This window comes from Cydia fagiglandana, chromosome 7 (genome assembly GCF_963556715.1).
Source record: "Cydia fagiglandana chromosome 7, ilCydFagi1.1, whole genome shotgun sequence".
NCBI classification, from domain to species: domain Eukaryota; kingdom Metazoa; phylum Arthropoda; class Insecta; order Lepidoptera; family Tortricidae; genus Cydia; species Cydia fagiglandana.
The window spans coordinates 7,032,371-7,050,251 of NC_085938.1; the positions used below are offsets into that span (position 1 = coordinate 7,032,371).

At 35.8% G+C, this 17,881-nt stretch overlaps 1 pseudogene; it reads left to right on the top strand.

Annotated features, from left to right (window-relative positions):
- Positions 1 to 9,492: 9,492 nt before the first annotated feature.
- On the top strand, positions 9,493 to 9,605 carry LOC134666379 (U6 spliceosomal RNA; annotated as a pseudogene).
- The last annotated feature ends 8,276 nt before the right edge of the window (positions 9,606 to 17,881 follow it).

Below are 17,881 nucleotides of genomic sequence, written 5' to 3' on the forward strand. Positions count from 1 at the left end.
CTTACGACATTATTAGCGACGACTCGATACTAAATCCAGTACAAAGTAACGTAAGCGCCGGCCGTCTTAAGGTACCTTTCGTCGTGGAACGCCACAAATTATCTCAAAAAGGGTAGATGGAAATGAAGTTGTGTGGACTCTCCCCCATTGATATACCGTGTTATTCCCACTGTAGAGAGTGCGTGTTCCAATGTGGTGTTCTTTTTTATAATCAGACATTGTAAATTTTATAGCATTTTCTGTGCAGCGGAGTGGTGTTACGGAATTGGTTAAACAATTTCAACCCTAATGATTAATCAGCGTTAAATTATGTTAATATTAACCTTAATTTACCATTTCAGTTGGAATTATCTATACCAATTCCGTTAACATCACTCCGCTGCACCAACAATGCTATAAAATTTACGATGTCTGGTTATAATTCTGAATCGTTCTCATTATTCGAGTGCGATGTTGCGAGCATAACAGGCAGAACTAGTAATGTTTTGATGTCTGTCTGTCTTCAATCGGTCCAAATAATTAACTTTATAACAGAACAATGAGAGCAACCATTTCAGAGTTTTAAAATAATAATTCTGACCGAGTGTGAAATCATCCAAACAAGAATAGAGTATTTAAAAAATTTCGGCATTTTCGCGATGGCACATTCTGCTTTTAAAGTAGAAAAAAGAAAATTACTAAAATATCCCGCGAAAATGTACTTGGTTCTCAAAATTTCGAACTAAAATCTCAGATAAAATCTTTTCAAGTTTGGTGATGACTGTGGATGTAAGAAATTTTGTGTTAAAATAAAACTATGTTTTAACTAGCACAGAGTATATATGATTTTTTTACGCTGATTAGCATAGCCAATGATTGTAATATTTACAAAAGTTGCAAAGTATTGTTTTTAAGTGAGAAAATTCTAATTAAGAGTGGTAACATTCCTAAATTAATTTGTATTTTATTTTATGAGTTGCCTTATGTTTTTGATATACAATTGCCAGTTGAATATTATTTGAATAAGGATTTTTACAAATATCAGTGATTGTGTGCTGTGTTATGTTTATTATAGTGCGTAATGCTTATAATACTGCAGGGCTATAAATATAATTAGCCGGGTCCACACAGAGCGAGCATACGCGCGAGGCAATTTCCTCGCGCACAAAACGGCCAGAAGGCCTACCGCGAACCACGTTCGACGTGTTGCCTCTCTGTCGCACTTGTAAATTCGTACGTAAGTGTAGCAAGCAACAAGACAGCAAGCCAACACGTCGGACGTGGTTCGCGGTAGGCCCACTGTGCCTCGGCAGCAACAGCGCGCGCGAGGTACGTCTACAGCTTGGCAAATAAAAGCGGCCAAGTGTGAGTCGGACTCGCCCATTAAGGGTTCCATAGCAGCAAGTAAAATAATAAAATTGCGGTTTACGATTTATGACGTATTAAAAAAAAACTTCTTACTAGATCTCGTTCAAACTAATTTTCAGAGGAAGTTTGCATATATTTTTTTTAGTTTTATCATTTTAGAAGTTACAGGGGGGGTGGGGACACATTTTACCACTTTGGAAGTGTCTCTCGCGCAAACTATTCAGTTTAGAAAAAAAATATATTAGAAACCTCAATATCATTTTTGAATACCTATCCATAGATACCCCACACGTATGGGTTTGACGACAAAAAAATTTTGAAATTCGGAACCCCAAAAATGTATTGTTTTTTTTTTCTATTTTTGTGTGAAAATCTTAATGCGGTTCACAGAATACATCTACTTACCAAGTTTCAACAGTATATGTAGTTCTTATAGTTTCGGAAAAAAGTGGCTGTGACATACGGACGGACAGACAGACATGACGAATCTATAAGGGTTCCGTTTTTTGCCATTTGGCTACGGAACCCTAAAAAGAGTATAAATTAAAAAGTGGCAACACTGTTAGTGTCGTCCTTTCAAACCAGTACATGTAAGAAAACAAGACACTACAGTGTTGCCACTTTTTAATTTCTACTCTTTTTTGCTAAGCTGTACACTCGCCGTTTTGTGCGCGCGGAAATGCTTCGCGCGTATGTATGGTCGCTGTGTGTGGACCCGGGTATTTACTCAGAATTATATTTATGTTCATGCATCCTTTTTGTTTTCCACAAAATCACTTGGAAGTATGAAGTTTTTGTTTTTGTCCATAATATTGTTTTCGTATTTCGGATTGAATCGGCAACAAATTAGAATCATAATTTTCGTAAAATTGTTTAGGTTAATGAGTTTAGCATTAAATATAATCGATTAATTTTTAGACTTGACGTTGTTTTATTGTACTCAAATACAGTCGCCATCAGATATATCGGAGCGGCCGAGGTGCTAAAATATCTGAACACGCACTCTAACGTCATCGCCATGACAATAGAGGCGTATTCAGATATTTGTGAGCGCCCTGACCGCTCTGATATATATACAAGGTGGAAAAAATAAGTCGGGCCCTGGAGGGTAACTACCTTAAATCCTTAAGCTAGCTCATTTTACTTAAAGGAGACATTCCTTTATTTTTTAAAAGAAATATTTTTTTGAGTGTGTTACCAGCGTAGATATTTTAAACAGTAGGCACCGTAAAACTTCCCAACTATAGTCCAAATGTCCAAAATTAACTTATTTTTTCGTTGAGGGGTTTTTGTACTGTATTTTTATTAAGTAGTTCTAAGGCAAGGTATGTTTATATCAGTGTTGCCAGGGCTCTGGAGTCATAAGTTACGTTTCGTTTCCCTAAAAGTCACGTTTTTGCTGCTCAAGTCACATTTTTATATTATTGTATTGTATGGGTAGGTAAATCGATTTTGTTAGAAGAAACTCAGAAAATAATATATTTCACAAGAAAATCTACTAACCTTATATGATTTTTCCTCAAAAGGAAAAAACGAGCGTCTGTCTGTCTGTCCGTCTGTCACAGCCTATTTTCACGGAAACTACTGGACCAATTAAGTTGAAATTTGGTACACATATGTAAATTAGTGACCCAAAGACGGACATGTAAGTCATGTAGTAAACAAATGAATTTTAAGCATGGGGGCTACTTTTGGGGGGTCAATGAGAAAGTTAAAAAATTAAGATTTTCAATAACCCAAGCAAATTAGTGCGGAATTGATTTGTGTAGTTTTGAAAATTGGTACAGGTATACCTTGTGGTGTCCAGATAAACATACTAAAAGTCCTCGAGGGTAGGGGGTGTGCTGAGGGTGCAGGGAGAGTTGAAGGTACCTTTTTTCATATTTTTGCTCATATCTCGAATATATATGTACAAATAGCATTATAATTACTTCGGACAAAAGTTTTATCATAAAATTTCCTACAAATTTGGTTATGTTTATTTTTACTCTACGATCAATACTTTAGGAGCTTCAGGCTGTTAAAGTAAAATTAGGATAAAAAATAGACGATTTAAGAAAACGTCGTTTTTTCGTAATTGTTCATCATAAATAAAAAATTTAGTTTGGAGTAAGCAAGCTAAGTGACCTGCTGATAAAATATAAAAAAAAAACGGTTAAGAGCATGTCGGGCCATGCTCAGTGTAGGGTTCCGTAGTTATCCGTCTGTCAAAATAGACTATTCGCAAAAACTCAAAAACAGCTATACCGATTAGGTTCGCTATATTTTTCCTTAAAAGTCTTTACTAAGCTATGTTTTTATGATTTTTATCATATTTTTTGGACCCATGGTTCAAAAGTTAGGGGAACTAAAGGGGAAAAAACATTTTTTTTTCTTTCCGAAAATATTAAGTTGATCAAAAAATGGTTCTTGAAGACCCGTATTCGTTCTATCAGACCTATCTAACTACATCCCACACTATAAGGTGGAAGCGAAAAAAAATTCATCCCCACTTTAATGTAGGGCAGCCACCGTATAAAAAATATTTTTTTCTAGTTTCTATTATTAAATTTGGCATGAATATATAAATTTGTTACACTTACAAAGTCGTAAAATATAAACTAGAATAATATTTTTTTAAGGCGACTCCCCTTACTCCCTACGTTAAGTGGGGATGAATTTTTTTTTTCGCTTTAACCCTATAGTGTAGCGTGTCTTGGATAGGTCTTTTAAAATGAATAAGGGTCTTTAAGGACCATTTTTTCTTAACTTAATATTTTCGATGATAATAGATCTGAAAGTAAAAAAGTTGTGTTTTCCACTTTAGTTCCCCTAGCATTTTAACCATGATCCAAAAAATATTAAAAAAATCGTGAAAGTAAAACTTAGTAAAGACTTTTAAGGAAAAATATAGCGAACCTAATCGGTTTAGCAGTTTTTGAGTTTTTGCAAATAGTCTATTTTGACGGACGGGTAACTACGGAACCCTACACTGAGCATTGCCCGACATGCTCTAGGCTGGTTTTTTTATATTAAAGCAGCAAGTCGCTTAGCTTGCTTATCCTAAACTATTATTTATTTATTTATGATGAACAATTACGAAAAAACGACGTTTTCTTAAACCGTATATTTTTTATCTCTTATTTAACTTTAACAGCCTGTGGCTCCTAAAGTATTGATCGCAGAGTAAAAATGAACATAACCAAATTTGTAGAAAATTTTGTGGTAAAACTTTTGTCCGAAGTAATTATAATGCTATTCGTACAGATATTCGAGATATGAGGCTAAAAGAAATGAATCATACACTAAAAAAATAACTACTACTATCAAACTAAATGACACCGTCATGTCAAGGTAACAAGTCTCACCTTGCCACGATTATTATAATAAACATGATGGTGGATGTAACGTCAAGGTGTCAGTGCAAGTGTCAACTTGGGTGCGTTCACCGCGTTCCTAAGTAATACAAACTGCAGAACTAAACTTGTCCAAAATTCGACTAGCTTAAAAAGTCACAAAAATTGCCTCAAGATCGTAAGTCACGCACATGTCACACGAGAAGGCGAAAAGTCACGAAAAATGTGACTTTTGTGACCATCTGGCAACACTGGTTTATATAATGGAAGATAATACTCGGAGTTAAACAAAAGGAACATTGGTATTGATACTTAATCTTCTTATGAACTTATGGACCATAGTTGCAGTATTGGAATATAGTTGGGAGGTTTTACGGTAGGTATTTAATTCTGCACTCAGTTGGGCAGTTCGGGAAACTACGTAATGTCTTTTCGTCCGACATACCTCAGTGCCTCAAGACGAAAGTCTTTAATCAATGTGTGTTACCAGTGATGATTTACGGCTCCGAAACGTGGTCTTTCACTATCGGCCTCATCTCAAAACTCAAGGTCGCTCAACGAGCTATGAAGAGGGCTATGCTCGGAGTTTCTCTAAGTGATCGAATCAGAAATGAGGAGATCCGTAGACGAACTAAAGTCACCGACATAGCCCACCGGGTTAGCAAGCTGAAGTGGCTATGGGCAGGCCACATTGCGCGCAGAGAAGATGGGGTCGAAAAGTGCTCGAGTGGAGACCACGGACTAGCAAGCGCAGCGTAGGACGTCCACACAAGATGGACAGACGACCTTTAGGCCAAGAAAGGTACGGTCGGCTAGTATGGCGGAATGGAAATAATTAGTAATAGCTGCACTTTTCGGTGTATGGGACAGACAATAAATCTAGTGATTACGTCGACACATAATCCAAATAAATATATTACATTTAGGTATTTAAAAAAAAATGTAAAAATATAAAAATTCACAGAAAATTAGTAAAAAATATTTATAACATTTTTTAAATTAATACTCATAGAGAAATATTTGCTTTATAACATTAAGCATGAATCACACAAAAAATAATTATGTATCCTACATTTAAAGTAAGTAACCTACGGTTATTATTAAATTCAGTATATTTCCGTCCTCAAAAATGGTAATAGGCTATTTTTTCTCTCATTATTTCCAAATTATAATAAGTACAAGCGTTGCAATTTAATCGTACACTAAATAATACCGTATGGTGGGTTTTATGGGATTATGCTTTAATTTCCTGGTTAAAAATGGTAATAGATCAATATCATATGGGATTTTCGTTATGAGTTCTCGATCGTCGAATACTGTAAAAATCGGCTTGAAATATGATTCGTAACACAAAAAAACCATCAAAAACGTTATCGTTGCTTTAAAGTTGCCGCGCACGAGCCAGCGAGCTAACGCGATTGGTCGTTGCATGGAGCGGGCGGCGGAACGATGAAACTTCCATCGCCCCGAGCGCGAATATTTAAAAAAGTATTTAGTATATTTACTATTTACTCGGTCAAGACATATGTACCAGTGAAATTAAAAAATATGGGAGACTAGATTCGGAACTAATTATCAGCTTTAATCTGGGCAAGAGTGCTGTAAATAAGAAAGTAAATTTTATATAATTGCAGGCTTTCCGTCTTTGCGTGCGCGTTAAATTTAATACAATAATAGGCCAATTATATTGGGCTATTATACCGAAACACACCCAATTTGATAGCAGAAAAAGACGCGAAATTAAAATTTTCTTAGGGATTTCAAATCTTCGCGCCTATAAGTTTAAACCATTTAAGGTTTCAATAGCGGTCATTTAAGTACCACCCCTCACCACTAAAATGTAATTATCAAAAACGACAGTTGCTAATGTTCCCCAAAGTAAGCATTTCTAGTTATTGCTGCAATACAGTGGTACCGGGCACCTTGCGACGCAAGGCCGAGCAGGAATCGCAAACCTTAAAATATTTTCACTAATTAATTGAGTTAGGATTTTGTTAGTACTCTTTAATTGAATAGCAAAAAATATAAGTTAAGTATTAGAAATACCGTTTTTACTCTATTTTTAACTAAGTAATTATTGTTAAACTTATTTTTACCGTGTGGTGTCGGTTAAAATTTCACTAAGTAACATCATTTATTTTGGCGACTAGGGCAATAAAAGTCGACACCATAACCAACAAATTAACAAACAACAAAAATTTGCAGTAATATTCCAAAACTCGACTGAACGCAAGCGCACCCGAACATGGAATGACTGACTAAAATGGCTGACCAAGTGTGCCACTCCCCTGACTCAGAGTCCTGTCATAAAACGTAAGGCCGTGGTATTAACGTCAGTGGGTAGCTGAGCGGCGAGCGGTGAATGCAGGTAGCAATAAGGTGTTCAGTTAATGTTTTTATAATTTGAAATGACTTCGTTTCCATGTAGAAATAACCAAACAGAATTTAGAAGCATTTAATATTTTATTTGTGGCCGTATAAATTATGTTTTGTAAATTAACTACAATTGTTCATATTTGTGGATAAAACAATATACATACATACTATATAATTCATACTAAATTTACATTAAATAATACATTATTTTTGACATAAAAATACATTGCGCGTATTTAGCTACTTAGCAAGCACTTTGTTTGATTACGATACCTGCAAGCAAGTAGTAAGTATATGGCTCCATCTGTACCACGATATACAAGCGATAACATTTTTGCGACAGTTTTGTATAGATAATGGGTTTGTCGCTAGAAAATTACGATATCGAGATAAAAGTCAGGTCTATGAGGGCTATTGAAACCTATAATAGTTTTTACATACATGTTTTAAATTTGCCGCGCTTTTTCAAGTCATGCTGATTCACTATACAATAGTAATCGAATTGGTTCAGATTTAACGTTCAATGCATATAAATAACATAATTTTGGACTAAGTACATACCTACATGACATCAGGCTATGGTTTGGCGCACCGTGACCTTGAACGGCGCGCTAATGTGTTACGGCTGTTAAGTGGAGTCCAGACGGGATGATCAAATCGACCGATTTGATCAGAAATGAAATTGGGGTCAATCTCCAAATTAAGCAACAATTAAACAACTGTACCGATATTTGGAACCTCAGAATAATATTGAGAGTAGAGATGCACCGGATAGTGACATTAGTGACCCACTATCCGGCCGAATACCGGATAGTAACTTTGCTAGATTTCAGAGTAAACAAATTGGATTTAAGAAACAGTCACGGTCATATTGTACTTACTTGTTTATTATTTCAAAACAATTTAAACATCCACATCCACTCACTTGCACGCGTAGGTACTCTACTCATTTCGAACATAGAAATGAGTCCGCGCCAACGTTCACCACGAAACAGGTTAAAACCTGCAGAATGCGCATCTAAAAACGGAAATGTAGGTATTGTTCCGCCGGCCGAATATTCGGCGGTCGGTTACCGAATATTCGGCCGATGGTCAGGCCGAATATCCGGTATCCGACCAAACAACTATCCATTGCATCTCAAATTGAGAGTGGCAACACTGTCGTAGGTCGTATTGCCCCTTTCTAGCATATACGTCCCTCGCTCCTACACTCCCACCACAGAGGCAGGTTGCTTTGTCAGTTATTCAAGGCAAATTTTCAAGTCATTGGCTTGCTGTTTTTCCATCTAGAAGGTCGTCAAGCTAAACTACTGGTGAGTTTTGAATTTGTACCTCAGTTTAGCTGGCTATATTGAAATAGTTATTTATTTTATAAGGGGGCAAAGTTGTTGTTTAACCGCTCGTGCTAATATTGCGAGTATCAATATTCGAAACATGGAATCTTGAGCGTTGCGAGGGTTTCAAAGCACGAGGGTTAAACAAAATTTGCCCCAATTGAAACACAAAATCTTTCACCACACCAACCTGAAGCAAATATTAAATGTAATAATCAAATACAAATGAATGTTATTAAATATTTATCATCCAAAATCATGATTTAAAAGTCAATTCTACCAGCAAACATAACAAAACAACTCAAAATTTGCATTTGATTACTTTGTCTCACTTGTGATTAAAATGTAAGTTTGCTCTTAGTTTTTGAAGTGCAAAGTAAGCCTTTCCGAGCTGGTGTGGTGAAAAACAGTTTCTAACGGCTTATGCCATGATATGATGTGAAAGTGTTTTCAAAGGCTACCTGCGTGCACCGTGGCTATGCCAATGAAAATACTGAAGTACATATCTTTAAAAACACATCGAGTTAGTAAAGCGTGCACGTGTTACCATTAGAATTCAATTTTACACCTACATGAAGTCTCTTCTGAGTCTTGTTAGTTTAAATCTTTCTGTGTGTATAATAAGGTTTGAAATTTGAATACTTAAATGGTGAATGGCGTACCCTTCAGTTTTCAAGTGATTTGTGTTTTCGAATACGAATGGTACGGCTAGTTAATACGCGTTACGTAGAACCTACGTATTAAGGTAGACCATGATATGGCGAGGAGGTTTCATCTGTCTAAGTATCTATCAGCAATTTGTCTTTTTATCCCGTTCAGGGTTAGTATAATATAGCAAAATGTGACATCCTGCGGATAAAGGTACCTTATGGCGATTGGCGCTTACGCTATTATTAACGCCGCTCCAATATTATTGCGACGCTATGCGGCATAAGCGCCAGCCGCCATAAGGTACCTTTATCGCGGGACGTCACAAATAAACTTTTAATAATAAAAGTGCTGATAAACAACGTGTATCCGCTTAGGAGTCGACGAAGTCGGCTTCTATTTCCGCTCTGAGAGATACAAGGTAACGAACAAACCTACATCCCATTGTGGGTGAGTACTTCGGCAATTCATAATTCATATACTTAAATTTGACTAGAAACAGAGAGAGATTAGCATGGCTCTGCGCAAGAATGACATACGAAATCGTGAAGTATTTCACTCTTTATCTACTTACTTATTTCTTTCCAACTAGATCTTTGATTTTGAATAAAATATTGGTAAAAATGTAGGTAGGTACTTAATAAATAATTTAGCAGGTACTTACTTACCTATAGCTTAAAAGGTTAAGGAAAAGAACTTTTGCATGTAGTTGTTATTTTGGATTTAATTACACTTCACATATATTTCGTCGTCTAGTACCCACAACACAAGCCTTATTGAGCTTACTGTGGGACTAGGTCAATCTGTGTAAAATTGTCCTATAATATTTATTTATTTATTTAATGGCATATATACCTATGTTAATTTTACAAAATGTACCTATCAAATTGTATACTTTACTAAATATCTCTCTCCTCATTCGTGTTACATAATTAATTAAACACTCATAATATAATTATATTACATACACATAATAAGTATATCATAGGATATGTATAATCACATTGGTTTGGCGTCTTCCCACCACCAGGCGATAACAAACATGCTACAATATTATTCTTAGGTTCCGAATATCGGTACAGCTGTTTAATGACAGCGTTTACACAAAAATAAAACGCTAATTAAATAACTTACCATATTCGGAACTACAGATGCAACGGATAGTTGTTTGGCCGCATACAGGATACCGGATGTACGGCCTGACCATAGGCCGAATATTCGGTATTCGGGCGCCGAATATTCGGCCGGCGGAAATATACCTACATTCCGATTTTTCAGGTGCGCATTGTGGAAGTTTTGCCCTGTTTCGTAATGAACTTTTGCACGGACTCATATAGGTCTATCACTAGGTACGAAATTAGTGCGCGAGCTAGTGAATGGAACGTTTAAATTGTTTTAAAATAATAATCGAGTACGATTATATTCCGATATCAAGCATAGTTACTATCCGGTATCCGGCCGGATATTAAAATAAGGGCGAGATAGGATACCGGATAATAACCGAATATCCGGTGCATATTCGGAACCTAAAGTTTTAATCCTGCATGGTGCACATATGTATAATTTTGAGACAATGACTTGAAAATTTATCTTGTATAACTGACAACAGGGCTCGGAACCGGTATTGATATACCGGTTAATATCGTTCATAAACCGTTATATTATTTCGTTCATTAATAAACCGGTTAATTGATGGAACGCGAACTTTAAAATTTAGTTCTCTCTTCTAACCGGTTAGTTGAGAGAACGAAATGTTTTCGTTCTCGAGGAACGATATAATACCGGTTAATCTCAGCCATCTACAATATTAATACATTACCCGGCTACCCGCTCTAAGTACTCGATCTCGATGTTGACTTGACGGTGCTGCTTGCTGATTGAATTGTTTATTTTTTATACTTTTTGGGCGTGTGAGTTTTGACTGTTGGTGTTGGTGGTGTTTTGTTACATTTAAAATGGATTCACAAAGTTGTAAATATGTTCCGGACAGCCAACCATTTTTCAATGAAGAAGAGACCGATAATTTCGATTCTGACAACTGTAAGTAAAATAAGTGGGTACACATTTTTTTTTTGATAATCCTAGTCTGAAGGGATATAACGCTCTGAATTGTATTAGCAGCTTCTCCTCCTCTCCTCCTTGCATTTTGTATGCAAATAAAAAAGAATATTAAATGTTGGTGGACGTCATTAAGCAAACAATGCTGACACGTGCAAATTATTTATTGTCTATAGATATTCAATCTGAATTTTGTTAATCCTTTTTTATGACCAATTAGGATAGATTTATATTATAAATTCCAGATGTTCCATTGAAAAGAAAAATGGAAGATCATTTTGTGACCCAAAGACGGACATGTACTGTAAACAAACGAATTTTAAACATGGGGCCACTTTTAGGGGGTCAATGAGAAAATTTAAAAATAAAAAAGTTCAAACTAAATCGTGTTGATATCGACGCCCGAAAGCAAACACGTAGTAACCCACAAAAACCAAATTGTTCACCAGAGACGAAAAACTATTCGAATTTTGAAAAAAAAAAACATAACTACGTTGTTTATTAACATAACTAACTCAAAATTGGATGCAACATTCAAATTTTTTTTGAAAAATTCATTTAAATAAATTTAGCCGCAAGTTGTTACAAGACCATATTTTGTGGGTTACTACGTTTTAATCTTTTTTAAACAGTGCGCAAACTCGTAGTAAATGCCAGTACCAAATGTATGGGATAGCATTTCCTTAAAATTTGTATGGACAGAAAAAACGCAGTAATCCTCCTGAATATGACAAAAGATATCCGTAATAAAGTCGTAAACGTTGTGGTTTAGAAATTTTGGGTGAACAAAATGCTGTAACAGTTTTTTTTTCTTTTTGTAAGCAATTTAGAATGCATTAAATGTATTGCCAAAAATTTTACCACACCCTTAAAAATGACTTTAATGGCATCTTAAAGTAAATTGCACGACATTTCAAATGTATACTTATAAAATGTGAAGATGTTTTCGGGATTCATAAACGAACATAACACATCTATTATGATGATTTGAACTATTAAAATCAATATAAGCATTCTTAAGACCAAACAAAACACATAACTTTTGTTTAATTTTCAAGAACATAATTAAATCTTATAATGTTATTGTAGAACCAACTAAAAAATAAGAAGTCCACTTTGGAAAAGACATAACGTAATGGGAGATCAAAATCTAACCAAAGTATAACAACGACGTTTGATTAAAAAAAGTGGTTTCTACATCCTCTTATAAAATAAAAGTCCACTTTAGACAAAACAAACTTTCATCAGATACCATAACACCAAATTTTATTTAAGTCTCATAAAACCATAAAATCGATACATACACCGTAAATATTGCAATTTTACATGCTTACAATTGAAAAAAAAAACTTCCTTTCTTAAATAAAAATAATCACTTTATCCAAAATCCCCGTAATATTTTACTTGATTACAAACACGTCGACTCATTTTCACCCCCCGAATCACACTGAGCGACGGCGCAAACGTTCAAGTAATGGCCGCGATAGCCGCGTTAAAACGAAATAAGGTGCAGAAGTTTAAACCTTACGCCCTACAACAGTGAAGTAATTATTATGTGGTTAGTTTTACTTGATCCTTGTAAACGTAGTAAAAGACATGTCTCTCATATTTTAATAGTGTGTAAATTTGTGTTAAACCACTACTCGACTAAACATTATTTCCCACCAAATAGCGTAACTGCAAAACATTCACATTCATGAGCGGCAAACACGTAGTAACCTAAACTTGCGTCAGACCAACGGAGGTTGTAAATGACAAAAGTATAAATTATATGGAATTAAAAATGCTGTAAATACAATGATTTAAATTATTGAGTTTTCTTGCTATTTACTGCGTGTTTGCTGAGTACATTTCAAGAAAAACGAGAACTTTTTTGTTCCTATTTTCCCCATTTTTCATCGTATTGGCACGTGGATTCGACCTATCGACGCAGAAAAAATTGGAGATTCCAAAAATGCAATAAAATTTTTTGGCTTATTATTAACAAGACAACTAAAATATTAAACAGGAACTTTCATTGGGCATATAATAATATAATTTGGCTGTGCATTAATATTTTAGCGCCATAAAAAATATATTAGCCTCAAATATAAGCATCATATTATTAAAAAACTGGCAGCAAAATCAAGCCACCCAAAAAATTATGGGGAACTTAAAGTGGTAGGTTGGTGACTAAAATAATAAATTGGCAACTAATATGGTAAAGCGATTATAAAATTTAGCTTTCATCTAGTTTTTCACATCTAAGTAATCAACTATAGTCATAACTGAGCATGTCGTTTCAGCTAGGTAGTATTTTAACACGAAAGCAGTTAAATTTAATGAATGTTGGTCACATTTTACACAAAACACCTCAAATTAATTTACCAATACGTAATGGTCAGTGTACTTATAGTCGAAATTACTAATCATGAAACGCCTAATGGCCGTTATACCATTAGATCTTTAAATTTTTAATTACTAATTTCAATACTTACCACTGTCTTCTGCTAGAGTCAACAGGTAGGTGCGACGACGAGCGGCGCGAGGAGGAGCGTGTTAGGTTGACCGTGTAATGACCAAACAAAATATTTTAAAAGAACTTCATTTTTGAATGAATAGATAGCCGTTTTCTTTTTAAAATATGCTTCACAAATGGTCTTCAATATAATAATTCGGTCGCCAAATAAATACTTGGTACCTGCCTAAAAATAATCAAAAGCTGTAACTGCATTAAAATACAAATTATATTGATATATTTTAAGGCTCCATTTTTGTTGCCAAACTATTAATTTTAGTACCCATTTCTATTTTTTTAAACTACCCAAATTCAATTATTTAGTTGACCGGTTAAATACTTGCCAAAATTTTTTTGACCTTCTGTGGGTTACTACGTGTTTGCTTTCGGGCGTCGATATGTATGAAATAAAAGAGCTCATTGTGAGAATCCAAATATAATTTTAGGATAAACATTTTAGAAATGTGCAGTCAAGCGTGAGTCGGACTTAATTACTTTGTTTTTGATCCGACCCTACGGGTTTTTCACTCACGTTTCACATAAAAATACATTGGTAAAAATTGTGTAATTGAGTCTGACTCGCACTTGGCCGGTTTTTTTTTAATTTTCAAGCAGATGGGCTAATTGATGGTGGCAAATATAAAACTGATTCGTTTTCTTGTATAAATAAATAATTGGTTGTTTTTTTAATAAATAATAAAAATAATTAATAATACCTTCTTCTATAATCATTCTAAAGCTGCTATAAAAAATATTAAATTAAAATTATAAAATAAAACATCGGAAACTATTTATTAACAAACAGGAAATAACATGTAACAAACATACATTAATTAATAAGTAGAAAAGTAATAAAAAACAATAAAAAAAAAAATAACATATTTCGGCGCACACAGCTTACTGCAGGACGCAAAATGATTCCTACGCAGCGATACGCTTCGCTTTTTCGAGGAAATCACTGATATTCTGCCGGTTACAAATAATAATACTCATTTTATCTTGCTGCGACGTTTTCAATTTAACCGGTATATTTCGTTCCTCAAGAACGAAACGAGAACGTAATTGGTGTAAACCGTTATTTCAAAAGAACAGTTCTTTAACCGGTAACCGCAAACGGAAACGAAATCCATTTCGTTCCCGGGCAAATGAACGAAACCGGTTTGAGCATTGAGAACGGTTTCCGAGCCCTGACTGACAAAGCAACCTGCCTGTGTGGTAGGAGTGTGGGGGAGAGAGGGACGTATATGCTAGAAAAAGACAATACGACCTAGGGGCTGTCCATAAATGACGTCATCTATTTTTGACGATTTTTGCACCCCCCCCCCCCCCAAAATCATGCTTCGAATGACACCGTTTCCTCCTGTGTCATGCTACCATCATCCGATGTCCAGACCCTCCCCCTCCCCCAAATTTGAAATGACGTAATTTATGAATAGCCCATGGACATAGAAAGTTAACTGGATGGCGAACATTGGCCAAAAAGTGTGTCCACATGAGATAGTCAAGGTGGGCCGTTGTATCTCTTTCTAACTAGGATGACCATACGTCTTATGTATGTGGGATATTAGGATAACATTTAAATATATAGTTGGACCAGGATCTTTTCTTAATCGTGCATAGTTATATTAGTAATAGAAATCATACTGTCTTTTCGCCTAAAAAGGGATGGATATAGTTTTTTCTCTTCTGTAAAACGCTTCACACAACCTTAGGTACTTAATTTAGTTGTTCTAAATGGTGTGTTCACATTACGGCACCTATGCAATTAAAACTGCACGAGGCCATGCGCTTGGCGAGGAAGAGAACCCTATGGAGGAACCTGGTCTTCAACAGAAGGATATGATGTCACGATCCTCAGTATTGAGGGACCAAGTGAAGAAGAAAAGCTGTTACTAGTAGGCGTAGGTACTGGACCACGAACATGGTGGATCGTCAGGAAGGTGGTCCGCCGTAACATCTGTCAAGAACACAGGTATGAGTGAGAGAGATAGAGAGACAAATATGCTGACAGAACCAGAGGGTCTACTGTGAACCATGTTCGACGTGTTGCCTCTCTGTCACACTTACATACGAATTTACAAGTGCGACAAAGACGCAACGGGGTAGGCTCTCAGGACAGTGGAGGCATTACATACAGTCTTTGCCGCCTTAGGCCCCAAGCCCTACATAGCAAGCTCTAGCCGCCCCCCCTTTCTCAGCACCCATCATATAGACTGCCGCCCAAAATATCTGGCCGTCCTAGGCCCGGGCCTACTCGGTCTTAGGGCAAATTCGTAACTGCCTGAGGGTCGCGTGGGTCCGCTACGCCCGCTTGCGATCGTTTTTAACTAGGACGCTTGTCACTGGACTATAGACATCGAAGTTTGCAAATTGCGAGCATCTTTCTCTGTTACTGTAATTACTCCTTTATAGGAGTAAAAGAGAAAGATGCCCGTAATTTGCGAACTTCGGTGTTCACGGTGCTAGGCCACCTGTGCGAAAAGAGAAGAGTCGTGAAATGTAAAGAAATTAGTGATGTGCCGTTCCTAGTAAATTTTCCAAAGAGGGTAAATTCCCAGTAACGTTTCTGGTATCGTCCCAAAAGTCAGTAAATTACGATAAAGTTCTATTTTTCTTTTATTATCAATGTGTTTATTATTATTATATTATAACAATGCATAAATGTGTCTGTAATGTTTAAGGACTTTGGATTTCAATTTTGGCAATTATTTATTCTGTATTGGCTCTCATTTCACCAATTTAAACATGCCGAAATAAATACATACCTATTTATATAAACTTACTTAAGTACCTAATAAAAATTGTGTAACACTGATTCTCATCGTGCCGACATCATAGTCACCCTAATGAGTTTGACAATGTTGTCTTGTATTTTTATCGCAAAATGTAATAATTGTGGCTTCCTGGTGAAACAATATTCCACAATTAGAAATTCTTTCACTCCCACAACCTTTAACGCAACATTTTTCACCATTTTTAGGAAATTTTGCATTCACGTGTTTTGATAACATGTCATGACGATAGGGATACCAATTAACATTCAAAGTTTCTACAATGTCTACCACACCAAAATTAATGTTTTTTTTTGTTGTCCACATGCTTGGTTAAATCAGTTAATAATATTGAAATCATACTTATTTACAAATTTCTTAAAAGATATCAGAACCTTACTCTGAATATAGCATTTAAATAATATAAGAAGTTATTTAATTTGGGTAGTATATTGATATAAATACTACCACAATGGTATATTTTTAACATTGGCAACACGTGCGAGTGAGACACCGCGACCCACCTTTGCTATCTCAAGTGGACCGTTTTCTCTAGTGTGGTACGAACGTCTTTCTGACTCGGTGATAAAGTTCAATTTACTATGGCAAAAAAAGTGACAATGCAGTCCATCTTATAAGTCCATGGAATAGCCTCCTATGACAGTGTTGCCACTCTCAATATTGTTCTTAGGTTCCGAATATGGTAAGTTATGTAATTAGCGTTTTATTTTTGTGTAAAAAGTTGTCATTTTAAAGCCGTACTTTTGGCCTTATTACAAAGGAGTAAGGTGCAAAAGTGTAAACATATCTTTGACGTCGACTATTATTATACTATGTTATACTTATTAAGCCTCCTCCGCACTCGTGCGCGAATCGCGGCGCGAAGCCGCGAACGCGAGCGTGGCGCCGATTTTCGCAGACAGCGAAATCGACTCCACACTCGCGTTCGCGGCTTCGCCCGCGATTCACGCGCATAGTCTGGAGGGGGCTTTATGAAACTTAGGAACGTAAACTAGTTATGAATAGAAAGAGCACGAAATAGTCAGTATAATACGTTTGTTGAAAAAAAAGTCTACAGGCGCTTAGGCGCGAAAGGTTATTGTCTCATAGCAAATTTGAATTTCGCGCCTTTTTCTACTGACAAAGTTGTTGGATAGACTTTAATATAAAATTAAAGAGTGGGCCTACACACTTCGCTGTGACAGAATGTGAAAGTGTCACCAAAACTGTCAAATGACTACGATAATAAGTATTCCTTTTGTAATGCCACTCCACACTATGCCATTCTGAAATTAAATAAGAACGATAGTCATGCGAAATTTTTATTTTTGTAGTGGGTCATAACGTTGACGTATATAATTTGAACATCAACCAATATTAAAATTATATCAGTTATTTTTAATTAGCTATCATTCACGCGCGCGTTCATTTCGCTGCCGGCAAATATTTGGTGCGAGCGAGACGCCCGCGCACGTTCGAATTGGTCTGTCACTTGTAGCAACTTGTAGGTAAGTA